This window comes from Dermacentor andersoni, unplaced genomic scaffold (genome assembly GCF_023375885.2).
Source record: "Dermacentor andersoni unplaced genomic scaffold, qqDerAnde1_hic_scaffold ctg00000615.1, whole genome shotgun sequence".
NCBI lineage: Eukaryota > Metazoa > Arthropoda > Arachnida > Ixodida > Ixodidae > Dermacentor > Dermacentor andersoni.
In genome coordinates, this window is record NW_027315297.1 from 15,001 (window position 1) to 27,500 (window position 12,500).

The 12,500-nt window shown below is 54.9% G+C and overlaps 3 non-coding genes across 3 annotated transcripts; 1 reads left to right on the forward strand and 2 right to left on the reverse strand.

The window, feature by feature from the left end:
- Positions 1-851: 851 nt before the first annotated feature.
- On the reverse strand, positions 852-1,004 carry LOC140214760 (5.8S ribosomal RNA). The gene has a single exon (XR_011891690.1). It is a non-coding gene; the product is annotated as a 5.8S ribosomal RNA (ribosomal RNA).
- Positions 1,005-2,578: 1,574 nt separating this feature from the next.
- LOC140214767 (small subunit ribosomal RNA) lies at positions 2,579-4,393 on the reverse strand. Its single transcript, XR_011891697.1, has one exon. It is a non-coding gene; the product is annotated as a small subunit ribosomal RNA (ribosomal RNA).
- A 4,817-nt stretch (positions 4,394-9,210) lies between these two features.
- LOC140214765 (U2 spliceosomal RNA) lies at positions 9,211-9,402 on the forward strand. Its single transcript, XR_011891695.1, has one exon. It is a non-coding gene; the product is annotated as a U2 spliceosomal RNA (small nuclear RNA).
- Positions 9,403-12,500: the final 3,098 nt, after the last annotated feature.

Consider the following 12,500-nt stretch of genomic DNA (forward strand, 5'->3'; position numbering starts at 1 on the left):
CCACCGAGGCAAAGATCGCCTTAGCAGCGCGCCGCTTCAGCGGGCACCGCAGGGGCGACTAAAACCTGGCGGGAGGCATCGTCTCGTGTAGCGTCGCCCCTGCCCCAACTGGAGTGGCCCAGTCTTTAGGGGACAGAGACTGCGAAGCACTTGGACCGACGGCGGACTACGACGGAACGCTTCAGCTCCGCCAACGGGGCACCCACGCTCTCGAAGGAGACATTTTCCGTTTCGCGGCAATTCTCCGCCGTGCCGTGACTCTTCTCGCTCGCAGACGGCGCTGTCGCGTCGAACCGCTTTCGGGGGCCACCCTTCTCCTCCCCGCTCCTCGCAAGAATCTGCCGATTCCCATTCCTGCGACGAAGCCCGGAAGGGCGCCCACACAGCTGCGGTGACGTGAACGAGCGACCAGCTCTGGAGCTCGACGTACTTCGAAGGCAAACAGCGCAAATTGCGATCGCGCTGGCTTTGCGCACGGCGCGGGAATCGGCCGGCGTTTCATTCCCACGTTTTCCGTGCACGCAAGCGTGCGCTTCCGACTCTCTCGCAAACGTGCGCGCTACATGGCAACAGACGTTCGCGCCTCGTGCTTGGACCGCTCTTTCCCTGCAGGTATCCGACTCCATCCTGCGGCGGTCTTACTAGAGGCGCGCACTCGTCACGCTGCAGTAGTATTGCCTCGTTTCCGTCTTTTCGAAGAATTGGCACAACGGTTTGCCACCGTCTCCCTCTCGTGAGGCCGCTGGCGCGTGGCTTTAGCGCTCAACGTACTGTCCATGATGCCGACGCGGTCAAAACGAGTCGACGGACGCACGTTCCCTGTGCGCCGAAGTCTCTCTTGATATGTGATCCGACCCTCAGACAGACGAAGCCAAGGGAAGACCCAAGGCCGCAATGTGCGTTCAAAGAATCAGTGCTCAGTGTGTCCTGCAATTCACACCAAGTCTCGCAGCTGGCTGCGTTCTTCATCGACCCGAGAACCGAGTGATCCACCGCTTAGAGTCGTGAAAAATAGTTTGTTCAATTCAGTACAGTACAACCAGGGTTTTAGGCACGTGGCGTCTCCCTGTGTGTGGTTTCGAAGAGCGCCTTTCGGCGTGCGCTCCTCCAGTCTCGCTCTTTCGGCGGCCGCGTCTCAGCAGCTGAAAGCCTAATGGCACTCCACTCCTGCTACTCGCGCGTGTGTTTTGCGCCCACGCCTTCCTCGCTTGCCCTCGAGGCACCTTATGCCGTTTGCGCGCACTCGAAGCCGGTTTTACCTGCCAACCATCCACCGGACCCGTGTGTCTCGTGTGCACGTTCACATCGCTCCACTAAAAATTGCAAAGAGCGACAGAGCCATGATTAGGGCTAAGCCGCTGTGGAGTCTTTAACGGCTACACGGCCACGGGCAGGGCTTCACCCCCATCGACGTGCTTCGCTTCAGTCAGCAGTAGGTTCATAGAAGGGCCTCAAACACACACACACTTTCGCATCGGCAGATCGCCGCAGCATAACCGCTGTTGATCCAACAGCCTACTTGAGACGAAAGACAAGAGCCCGGCGCGCGTACTCGCGCAGCTCTCCAAAACCACTCGGCCAGTGCCAGGGACGGCTCCCTGCGCCGGCGCCACAACAAGTCTACTTGAGGCGGAAGACGAAGCCAGCAAGGGCCTGGCCGCAAGTGCGTTCGAAACCGGGACTACAGTCCCTCGTCTGTCCGTACTTCCTCTTTCGACGTGCGGCGCCTTCCCAAAGCGCACAAGTCCGCTAACCGCAGAACGCTTCCGACGTAGCAAAGCCGCGTTTCCTTCGGTACTTCGCAGCAACGCCGCCTTTCCCTCGGCGGCGGGCGAATAGCCTGCAGACGTCGTCGCATTAAACCGCGATCTCGACACCTCGCGCGTCACGAGCAGGAGCCGACCGGCAGCCTCCGGCCCTTTCGGACTCGGTGGCATTTGCCGCGGAGGACGGGAGAGCACTTTAGGCCACGGTTCCTTCCGTACTTGGCAGCCGCACCCTCATACCGACAGTTCCATGACCGACCGAGCGCCACACCGTTCCTTTAGTACTTGGGTGGCAACAAAGTCGGGTCGTTACTCCATACTCGCCGCAGGAAGCGACCGGCAGCCGCCAGCCTTTTCAGACTCGGCAGCGTTTGCCGCGGAGGACGGGAGAGCGCTCGCACCACGGTTCCGTGTGTGTACTAAGCGGCAGCGGCATTAGCTCTCGACCGTCAGTTCCTTGACCGACCGCACGCTTCGCCGTTCCCCTCGTACTGGGCAAAGCAGCAGGTCGGGTCGTCTTACTCCCATTCCGCGCAAGAGCGCCAAAGCGGACAGAAAGCCCACCCAGTGTGCGTTACGCCGTTTCTACCCGCGGGCGCGGCCAAGCCAACCGTCCAAGGTTGCAGCCGGCGTCCACTGGGCGCAACAAATTTGGCACGGGGCGCCCCTCAAAATTCAGGCAGTCCCCGGCATGTTCGGGTATAGCCGTCCCCGCGTCCAAGCGGGGCCAGCGGCGGAAAGCGTCGGGCGCAGCGAGCTGCTTCACCCACACGGGGTAGAAACAATGGCGCTCGCCACCCTTCACAATCCGGTAATGATCCTTCCGCAGGTTCACCTACGGAAACCTTGTTACGACTTTTACTTCCTCTAAATGATCAAGTTTGGTCATCTTTCCAACAGACCGGCGCAACCGAAAGGCCGCGCCGGACATCGGTCCGAAGACCTCACTAAATCATTCAATCGGTAGTAGCGACGGGCGGTGTGTACAAAGGGCAGGGACGTAATCAACGCGAGCTTATGACTCGCGCTTACTGGGAATTCCTCGTTCAAGGGGAACAATTGCAAGCCCCTATCCCAATCACGAAAGAAGTTCCACGGGTTACCCAGTCCTTTCAGACAGGGATAAAGACACGCTGCTTCCTTCAGTGTAGCGCGCGTGCGGCCCCGGACATCTAAGGGCATCACAGACCTGTTATTGCTCTGTTTCGTGCGGCTAGGAGCCGCTTGTCCCTCTAAGAAGGTTGTAAGGTGCTGGGAACCCCGCACCTATTTAATAGGCTAGAGTCTCGTTCGTTATCGGAATTAACCAGACAAATCGCTCCACCAACTAAGAACGGCCATGCACCACCATCCACCGAATCAAGAAAGAGCTCTCAATCTGTCAATCCTCCCAGTGTCCGGGCCGGGTAAGTTTTCCCGTGTTGAGTCAAATTAAGCCGCAGGCTCCACTCCTGGTGGTGCCCTTCCGTCAATTCCTTTAAGTTTCAGCTTTGCAACCATACTTCCCCCGGAACCCAAACACTTTGGTTTCCCGGAAGCTGCCCGCCGAGTCATTTGAGTAACTCAGGCGGATCGCTGGTTGGCATCGTTTATGGTCAGAACTAGGGCGGTATCTGATCGCCTTCGAACCTCTGACTTTCGTTCTTGATCAAAGAAAACATTCTTGGCAAATGCTTTCGCAGTAGTTCGTCTTGCGACGGTCCAAGAATTTCACCTCTAGCGCCGCAATACGAATGCCCCCGTCTGTCCCTCTTAATCATTACCTCGTATTCCAAAAACCAACAGAACAGAAACGAGGTCTTGTTCTATTATTCCATGCAAGTTTATTCAGGCGACTCGCCTGCGTTGAGCACTCTAATTTTTTCAAAGTAAAAGCACCGGCCTTCTCGAGGCACACAATGAAGTGCACCAAGAAAGGACCGGCATGATGTTCAGTCCGAGCCGTCGCATCGGGTAGATGCACTACTCGTCTGGAACTGAGATCCAACTACGAGCTTTTTAACCGCAGCAGCTTTAGTATACGCTATTGGAGCTGGAATTACCGCGGCTGCTGGCACCAGACTTGCCCTCCAATTGATCCTCGTTAAAGGATTTAGAGTGTACTCATTTCAATTACGGGGCCTCAAAAGAGTCCCGTATTGTTATTTTTCGTCACTACCTCCCCGTGCCGGGAGTGGGTAATTTGCGCGCCTGCTGCCTTCCTTGGATGTGGTAGCCGTTTCTCAGGCTCCCTCTCCGGAATCGAACCCTGATTCTCCGTTACCCGTAACAACCATGGTAAGCAAGTAACCTACCATCGAAAGTTGATAAGGCAGACACTTGAAAGAAACGTCGCCGGCTCGTGGCCATGCGATCAGCACAAAGTTATCCAGAGTCACCACACAATACGGGCCGAAACCCGATCGATCTTGGTCTAATAAAAGCACCCGTCGCCCAAAGGGCTTCAGGCTCACTGCATGTATTAGCTCTAGAATTGCCACAGTTATCCAAGTAGGAAGAAACGATCTAAGGAACCATAACTGATTTAATGAGCCATTCGCGGTTTCGCCTTATTTCGGCATGTACTTAGACATGCATGGCTTAATCTTTGAGACAAGCATATGATTACTGGCAGGATCAACCAGGTAATCGTTCAACTGCGCGTCCAGCCTTTCAAGCAGGCCGGACGCCGTTTTTGCGATGCCGAGGCCACCTTCAGGCGCCCCAACACGCTTCGTTCTCGCAAAGGGTAGCACTTTGCACAGTCCGAGACGACGGCGTTCGAGCTCGCTACGGCGCCCTCCCCGCAGGGCCGGGTATCGCCACGCGGCAAGAAGCACGCAACATTCTCGATAGACCGGTTGTGTCGACTCGATCGCGGCTTGCGGTTTCTCTCGAGCCCGCAGCACTGGTGGACCGACCGACACTTGCAACGTAGCCGAGACGGCAAAGCCGCTAGGCGACGGGTCACGCCCGCGCCTTCGGCGCTTTCGTATTTGATTCGTCCGAGGACGATGCGGAACACACTTCGATATCGTGGAAAAAGCGTCGTCCGACAACCAGCCCCTAACGCATCAAGCGGATGAGGCTGCAGACGTCAGCTGTGGGATCCACGGGAGCGATACCGGGGACACGCTTGACGGGCACGAAGCCCGCCGCATATCAAACACCCAGGTCGCTTTGGGGGCGACTGCTCTCTGGGACCCCCATATAATAGCAGCGATAAGTACCCAGACCTCCATGGGGCCGTACTCGTGCCACTTTCGACGAGCGTTTGGCGAAAATCGTGCCGCCTCGTAACGCCGCGAGCAAGATTGAAAGCTTACGTCGGCAGCACAATGCCGAAGTCGTGAAAGCGCAGCGCGTCTACCGAATGCGCGAACGGCAATTTCTCGCTAATGGCCAGTACGGTTTCCTGCACAATTGCCTTTCTGTCGCCCTACGGGGCCCCCGGCCGATCGATTCGAGGCACGCTAGCACGGCCCCTTCGCCATTTCCGAGCACGAGTGCGAACAGTGCGGGCGGCGTGCTCGACGCCCCGGCTGACGTCGTTTCGGACTTTGTCTCTTCGCGTGCTCGCGGCAACGCCGCGGCCAACGACGACGTCTGCGCGGTTCTTTGCCGGTTCCCGGCGTGCTATAGTGCAGCCCTCTGCAGGGTGACACCGGCTCCGTCGTGGCCGTGCGGCGGCTTGTACGCAAAAGTTGCGTCAAAGGCGTCGCGCTCGCGCCGCCCCGGCACACGCGGTTTCGGACTTTGTCTCTTCCAGCGCTCGCGTAGTCGTGGGCACGATTGTCGACTTCGGAACGGTGCGCGGACACCGCCACGAGCACGCGCAAGACGAAAATCGCACTACGGTACAATGTCGGCCGGGGCCCTACGGCCCCTTACAGTAGCAGCGATAAGTGCCCAGACCTCCATGGGGCCGTACTCGTGCGACGCGGCGGCGTACTGCGCCGAGCCGAGCGCCAATATTTGGCTTTTGCAGGGCGGATTCGAGCTCTGGCGATTGCCGCGGTACCGCCGCTCACCGATTCAAGGCACGCTAGCGCGGCCCCTTCGCCATTTCCGAGCACGCGTGCGAACAGTGCGGGCGGCGTGCTCGACGCCCCGGCTGACGTCGTTTCGGACTTTGTCTCTTCGCGTGCTCGCGGCAACGCCGCGGCCAACGACGACGTCTGCGCGGTTCTTTGCCGGTTCCCGGCGTGCTATAGTGCAGCCCTCTGCAGGGTGACACCGGCTCCGTCGTGGCCGTGCGGCGGCTTGTACGCAAAAGTTGCGTCAAAGGCGTCGCGCTCGCGCCGCCCCGGCACACGCGGTTTCGGACTTTGTCTCTTCCAGCGCTCGCGTAGTCGTGGGCACGATTGTCGACGTCGGAACGGTGCGCGGACTACGCCACGAGCACGCGCAAGCCGAAAATCGCACTACGGTACAATGTCGGCCGGGGCCGTACGGCCCCTTACAGTAGCAGCGATAAGTGCCCAGACCTCCATGGGGCCGTACTCGTGCGACGCGGCCGCGTACTGCGCCGAGCCGAGCGCCAATATTTGGCTTTTGCAGGGCGGATTCGAGCTCTGGCGATCGCCGCGGTACCGCCGCTCACCGATTCAAGGCACGCTAGCGCGGCCCCTTCGCCATTTCCGAGCACGCGTGCGAACAGTGCGGGCGGCGTGCTCGACGCCCCGGCTGACGTCGTTTCGGACTTTGTCTCTTCGCGTGCTCGCGGCAACGCCGCGGCCAACGACGACGTCTGCGCGGTTCTTTGCCGGTTCCCGGCGTGCTATAGTGCAGCCCTCTGCAGGGTGACACCGGCTCCGTCGTGGCCGTGCGGCGGCTTGTACGCAAAAGTTGCGTCAAAGGCGTCGCGCTCGCGCCGCCCCGGCACACGCGGTTTCGGACTTTGTCTCTTCCAGCGCTCGCAACCATGTCGGGGCCGACGCCGACGACTGCGTGGTGTTTCAACGATTGCCGGCGTGACACAATGCAGCTGCGTGCGGGATGCCAGCGATTCCGTCGTGTCCGTGCGGCGGCTTGTACGCAAAAGTTGCGTCAAAGGCGTCGCGCTCGCGCCGCCCCGGCACACGCGGTTTCGGACTTTGTCTCTTCCAGCGCTCGCGTAGTCGTGGGCACGATTGTCGACGTCGGAACGGTGCGCGGACTACGCCACGAGCACGCGCAAGCCGAAAATCGCACTACGGTACAATGTCGGCCGGGGCCGTACGGCCCCTTACAGTAGCAGCGATAAGTGCCCAGACCTCCATGGGGCCGTACTCGTGCGACGCGGCGGCGTACTGCGCCGAGCCGAGCGCCAATATTTGGCTTTTGCAGGGCGGATTCGAGCTCTGGCGATCGCCGCGGTACCGCCGCTCACCGATTCAAGGCACGCTAGCGCGGCCCCTTCGCCATTTCCGAGCACGCGTGCGAACAGTGCGGGCGGCGTGCTCGACGCCCCGGCTGACGTCGTTTCGGACTTTGTCTCTTCGCGTGCTCGCGGCAACGCCGCGGCCAACGACGACGTCTGCGCGGTTCTTTGCCGGTTCCCGGCGTGCTATAGTGCAGCCCTCTGCAGGGTGACACCGGCTCCGTCGTGGCCGTGCGGCGGCTTGTACGCAAAAGTTGCGTCAAAGGCGTCGCGCTCGCGCGCCGCCCCGGCACACGCGGTTTCGGACTTTGTCTCTTCCAGCGCTCGCAACCATGTCGGGGCCGACGCCGACGACTGCGTGGTGTTTCAACGATTGCCGGCGTGACACAATGCAGCTGCGTGCGGGATGCCAGCGATTCCGTCGTGGCGGTGCGGCGGCTTGTACGCAAAAGTTGCGTCAAAGGCGTCGCGCTCGCACCGCCCCGGCACACGTGGTTTCGGACTTTGTCTCTTCGAGCGCTCGCAGCGATGTCGAGGCGATCGCTTACGTCTGCACGGTTTCCGGTGTGCTACAATGCAGCAGTCTGCCGCACTACACCTCTTGGTTGCCGAGGCCAGCACGGCAATTTACTGAAGCGAGCGCATTGCGCCCAGGCGGCAGCGGACTTTGTGCTTTCGGGAGTGCTCTTGCTGTAAAATTTGAACGGCTGCAGCTGCGCGAAGCAAGTGTACCTATTTTCACTCTCTCTCTGTCTGCCTTTGAGGCGACTGTAATTTCACTTTAAACGCAACTGGAGGCGGGAGCAACCTGATGAGAGTAGGTGGACTTCGGTACATGTTGTAATTTAGAAATTGCTTTCAAGCTTTGAGGACATACACCTTCGCGCCATCTGCTTTCCCCGTCTCTTTGGCACTTTATAGTATGTGCTGCATGCTCTGCATTCCAAAGAAACACGCCTGTGTCTCTCCCTCTCTCACGTTCTTCTTCTTTTTGTAGCTGCTGTTGTAGAAGATGCTATGCTCTTTAATCGCTGTAACATAGAGTGCTTGCACAAGCCAACAACTGTTGCGCGTTTTTTTTTTTTTTTTTTTCTCTTCCCAAGACGTTTCTGCCATTATTCACTAACTCTCGTTCTTAGTATGCAATGGAGCGTTAGCTCGCGCCATCTACCTTTCTTTCTGTATTGCAAAGTCCGCAGGTTTTCCTAGTTCCGTACACAGATGGCGCTAATGCGTTTTGGCGCCAGGTTCGAACGACCTCGCTGTACTCGTGTTTCCCATTTGAATGTTTCAAAGGGGTTTGCGACAGGGGGTGGTTCTTGTGCAAGGCTGAGCTTTCCAGCTGCGTTTAAGCTATGCTAGCATGTGTGCGTATATATATATATATATATATATAAATACACAAACACACACACACACACACACACACACACATGCATATATACATACACACACACGGTAATGGTAAAGATGATGAGGTAGCACTTTTTTTTTTTTTTTTACAATGCCTGTGTTTCAGATGGCGATCTTTCTCCCCTCTATGTTTCCGGTGGGAAGGAGTGTGCAGCGTTTTCTATATTTATTTTGTCATTCACTTCTATGTTGCTCGTCTTCGTACATGGGGCATGCTACCTAATTCTACCGGTCGATTCGACACGTTGCGATCCGTCCCGGCCTGTGCCGTATCAAAATTTTCAGTGGGCCTTGCGGTAAATAAAAAGAAATGAAGGAAATGCGCGTAGTATATTACAATTGCACACGGGCTTGAAACGAAGCCCTCAAGGAAGGTCACCTTGAGCGGTCGCATTCAGACGGAAGTAAGCATTCCCCTGGCGCGTTTTTTTCCGCTCGCCTGTTCCGTTTTCTACGAGGTTGCCTTGGTTGGTTTCGCGTTACAAGCAAGCTTGCACTCGGGTCTCGTTTCTACGCGACAGCGTTTCGTTAACAGCGAAAGACTGAGGCGTTGCGAGTTCATCCGTGAGATAGGGAGCGTTGAGTCTGTACACAGGCTGAATTTTATAATATTGCCCACGCTGTTGCTGAGGTTACCCATGTCGGCAGGGCGCCCACAAGGCAGTAGTACAATGAAGTGAAGTGAAGGACATCGCTTCTCGGCCTTTTGGCTAAGATCAAAGTGTAGTATCTGTTCTTATCAGCTTAATATCTGATACGGGTTCTATATGGACCCACGATATTAAACCTATTTTTGGAAGTTGGCGGAGTGCTTGAAGCCTGCTTCACCTCCGCCGCAGGTCGGCCCGGTATTGCACTACCTCCGGGATCGGCCCCGCTCACTTAGGTGAGACTTCATTCAATCAAAATGAAGAGCACAAGCTCAACGCGAGCAGTGACTTGACACGCACCATTCCTATACTACACGCAACGATGCCGGTTCGCGGACCACGAGAGTAATTAAACTGCCACTCCATCTGTGTGTAGCGTCGCACTTGTTGCGTCGCAAATGGGACAGCCGCTCCAGCAAATTTCTAGTTATGGGCTTCGAGAAAAATTAATGAAAGCAAAAGAAAGAACCAGAATTCCTATTTGTCCGATGTCTCTGAATGATTGTCTCCTGTAAAGAGCCACTTGGGGGGATGGGGGGTAGGATTAGCCGTGGGGTTCGCAATCAATATGAATCCCACTCAAAGCCAACACTGGATTTTGGAGTTCACTATCGCTTGGATCCGTAAACCACCGCGGCCACGCAAGCTCGCCCTGCCGCCGAAATCCGCTGCCCAAGTGGAAGAAAGATTCCCTATGAAAGAAAAATAGAGTGCCCGATTTCTGGCAACTACTGTGCAGCCTTTGTGTACACATTTTCGCAGCAGTGGGACCGAGCGCCTCGAAAACAAACTTGTCGTATGCCCAAATGTGGCGAAATATATTCAAGGGTTAAAAGGTGCCTCATCTTTCTAACCTGTATGTTACGAAGACCTGTTGCTACCTTTTCATCATGAACATCATCATCATCATCATCCTGGCTACGCCCACTGCAGGGCAAAGGCATCTGCCATGATCCTCCAAGTACCCCGGTCAGGTGCCGATTGTCGCCATGTAGTCCCTAATCTAATCTGCCCTCCTAACTTTCTGCCACCCCCTGCTACGCTTCCCTCCTCTTGGAATTCAGTCTGTAACCCTTAATGGCCACCGGTTATCTTCCCCCCAGATTGCATGCCCTGCGCATGCCCATTTGTTTTTCCTGGTTTAAACTTTGGTGTCATTAACGAGCGTTTCTTCTCGCACACCCCAATCTGCTCTATTCCGATCCCCCCGTGACGCCACACCCATCATCCTTCTTTCCAGAGCCCGTTGCGTCGCCCTCAGTTACCCTTCGGTAATCCTCAAAGCTTTTTGTTGGGGCACTCGTGGCATCTTTCTCGTTTAATGAAGTCAAATTTTTTTCAGTTTTGGGGGAAAACTCAATGAGCTAGGCGCGATTGTGTCCCTGGCGCCGCTCTCAACAAGATGGCGGCGCCCATGCTTTTTGCCTGCAGGTTCGGCCCTACGCAGAACACGCCTGCCGGGCAGTGTAGCCACGTTGAAGGGGCAAAGCGTAGTGCAGTGAAGCGCTTGCTCGGGCGAAAAACGCAAATATGAGCCAAACAGGAATTTCCATTATTGGAAATTCCAGTTCAGTTTGCGCATTGCGTTCGCCTAAGGTAAAGAACACAAATGCGAGTGCCACAGCAGTCAAGTCAAAGCTTAGGATTGCGTATCATTTTTTTTTTTTTTTTTCTTTTCGTGCCTTTTACTCCTGGCCTGCGTGGCCCTAGCGCGCATGCACACGAAAGTAATGAAATGCTGAAAACACGAAATAATGCGGTGCGGCTGTATCATATCTATTTTGTGCGCTTTGTTCTTTGTGGACTACAGCGGTGTGCGTCATGAGAAAGTTTCGGTGCCCTTCTTGGGTGACCAGTGAAGCTATATTTAAAACCACATTGATTTGTACGGTTATTGCTACAAACTGCGTGTGGGTGTTTTTCTTTTTCGCTGCCAACGATGGGTTATCGCAACCGCGATCGGTTCTGCTGCTACGCTAGACGCGTGCTTGCCAACGGTTGGCTCTATACGCGACCCGCGACGCGTGGTCGGCACATTCAAGCAGTCAATTGCAAACCGTTCCAAGAAAAAGGATGTACTCCACTTGCCACCTAGTTCGACGATTGTACTTTCTGACCCTCGAGGAAGCGCCGCCTTCCCACGTTTTCTATAATACGATAAGATTCAGAGCGACCGCGACCACTTGTCTTTGTCAATATCTCGGAAACGCTTTCTTTGTTTTCTTTTTTTTTTTTTAAATCCAGATACTCAGACGCGCCCGTGTTCACGCGCACTTGTTCTCTCCGATAAGCAGGGAAGCTCGGTTGGGGTGGTGTCGGGCCTTGCGCATGCGCTGCTGAGCTCGTCGCTTCGCCGGCCGGTCGATGCTGGCGCGGTACTGGTAATGAACTTCGACGTGCATGGTGAAACGTCACTTTGTATTGCCACTGTAGACTAGCAATGCAATGTGTTTGCGAGCGATTGGATAAATGAGAAAGCGTGCACTGTCTACAGTTCATGCCCCTCTAGAGTAGTGGAAATGTTGCTCCAAGTGTTAGGTTTGTAATTTGCGCCTACGAACATGAACTAAACAAAGAAAATGGTCTGCAGCCGCCTTCGCTTCATAAAATTCCCGTACGAAGAAATTTCCGTGCGCGAATGAGAGAGCAAAAGAGAGAAACCATGTTAAGAAGAATGGCTGCCTTTTACGTGATCTCGCGCATGAAACCAGACGATAGATTAATTTTAGCCGTTCATTTTGATTTGCCGAATGTAAACCGGAACACTTTCTCCACGCGGTCTTCAGATTTGAATGGCAATCAATCACATCCTTTCTTTTTTTTTTTTTTTTCTGTTTCTTTCTATCTGGAACCGAAAGAATTCAGAACGCCATTTCAATCTTAGATTCGATTAGATATCGCGACTGGTATGCTGAAATATCACGCCTTATCTGGTGTTAACCTTCTTGATCACGGCAATAAAAAATCGCCAGTTCCCGAACTTTAATCGCGCCGAAGATGAACCGATATGCTGGATTCTTATTGTCATGATTTTATAGAAAGCGCTGGTTCTATGGCTAGCTTTGAGGAAAAGAAAAACATCGTTCAGGAATGTATAACTCTAAACAACTAAAAAAAAAAATCTGCCGGCAATTGGTACTACAACGAGAGTACTGAGAATACTGGAAAAGATGAAATCCAATCATGCTGAACTGAACTGAGATTATTTCATCAAGACATGCCCCGAAAAACGTGGCCACTTTCAATGATAATTTCAAATGTGATTTCTTTCTTTTTTTTTTTTCTTTTTTTTTTTTTTTACGACGGATAATAATTATCTTTCCAATGGCG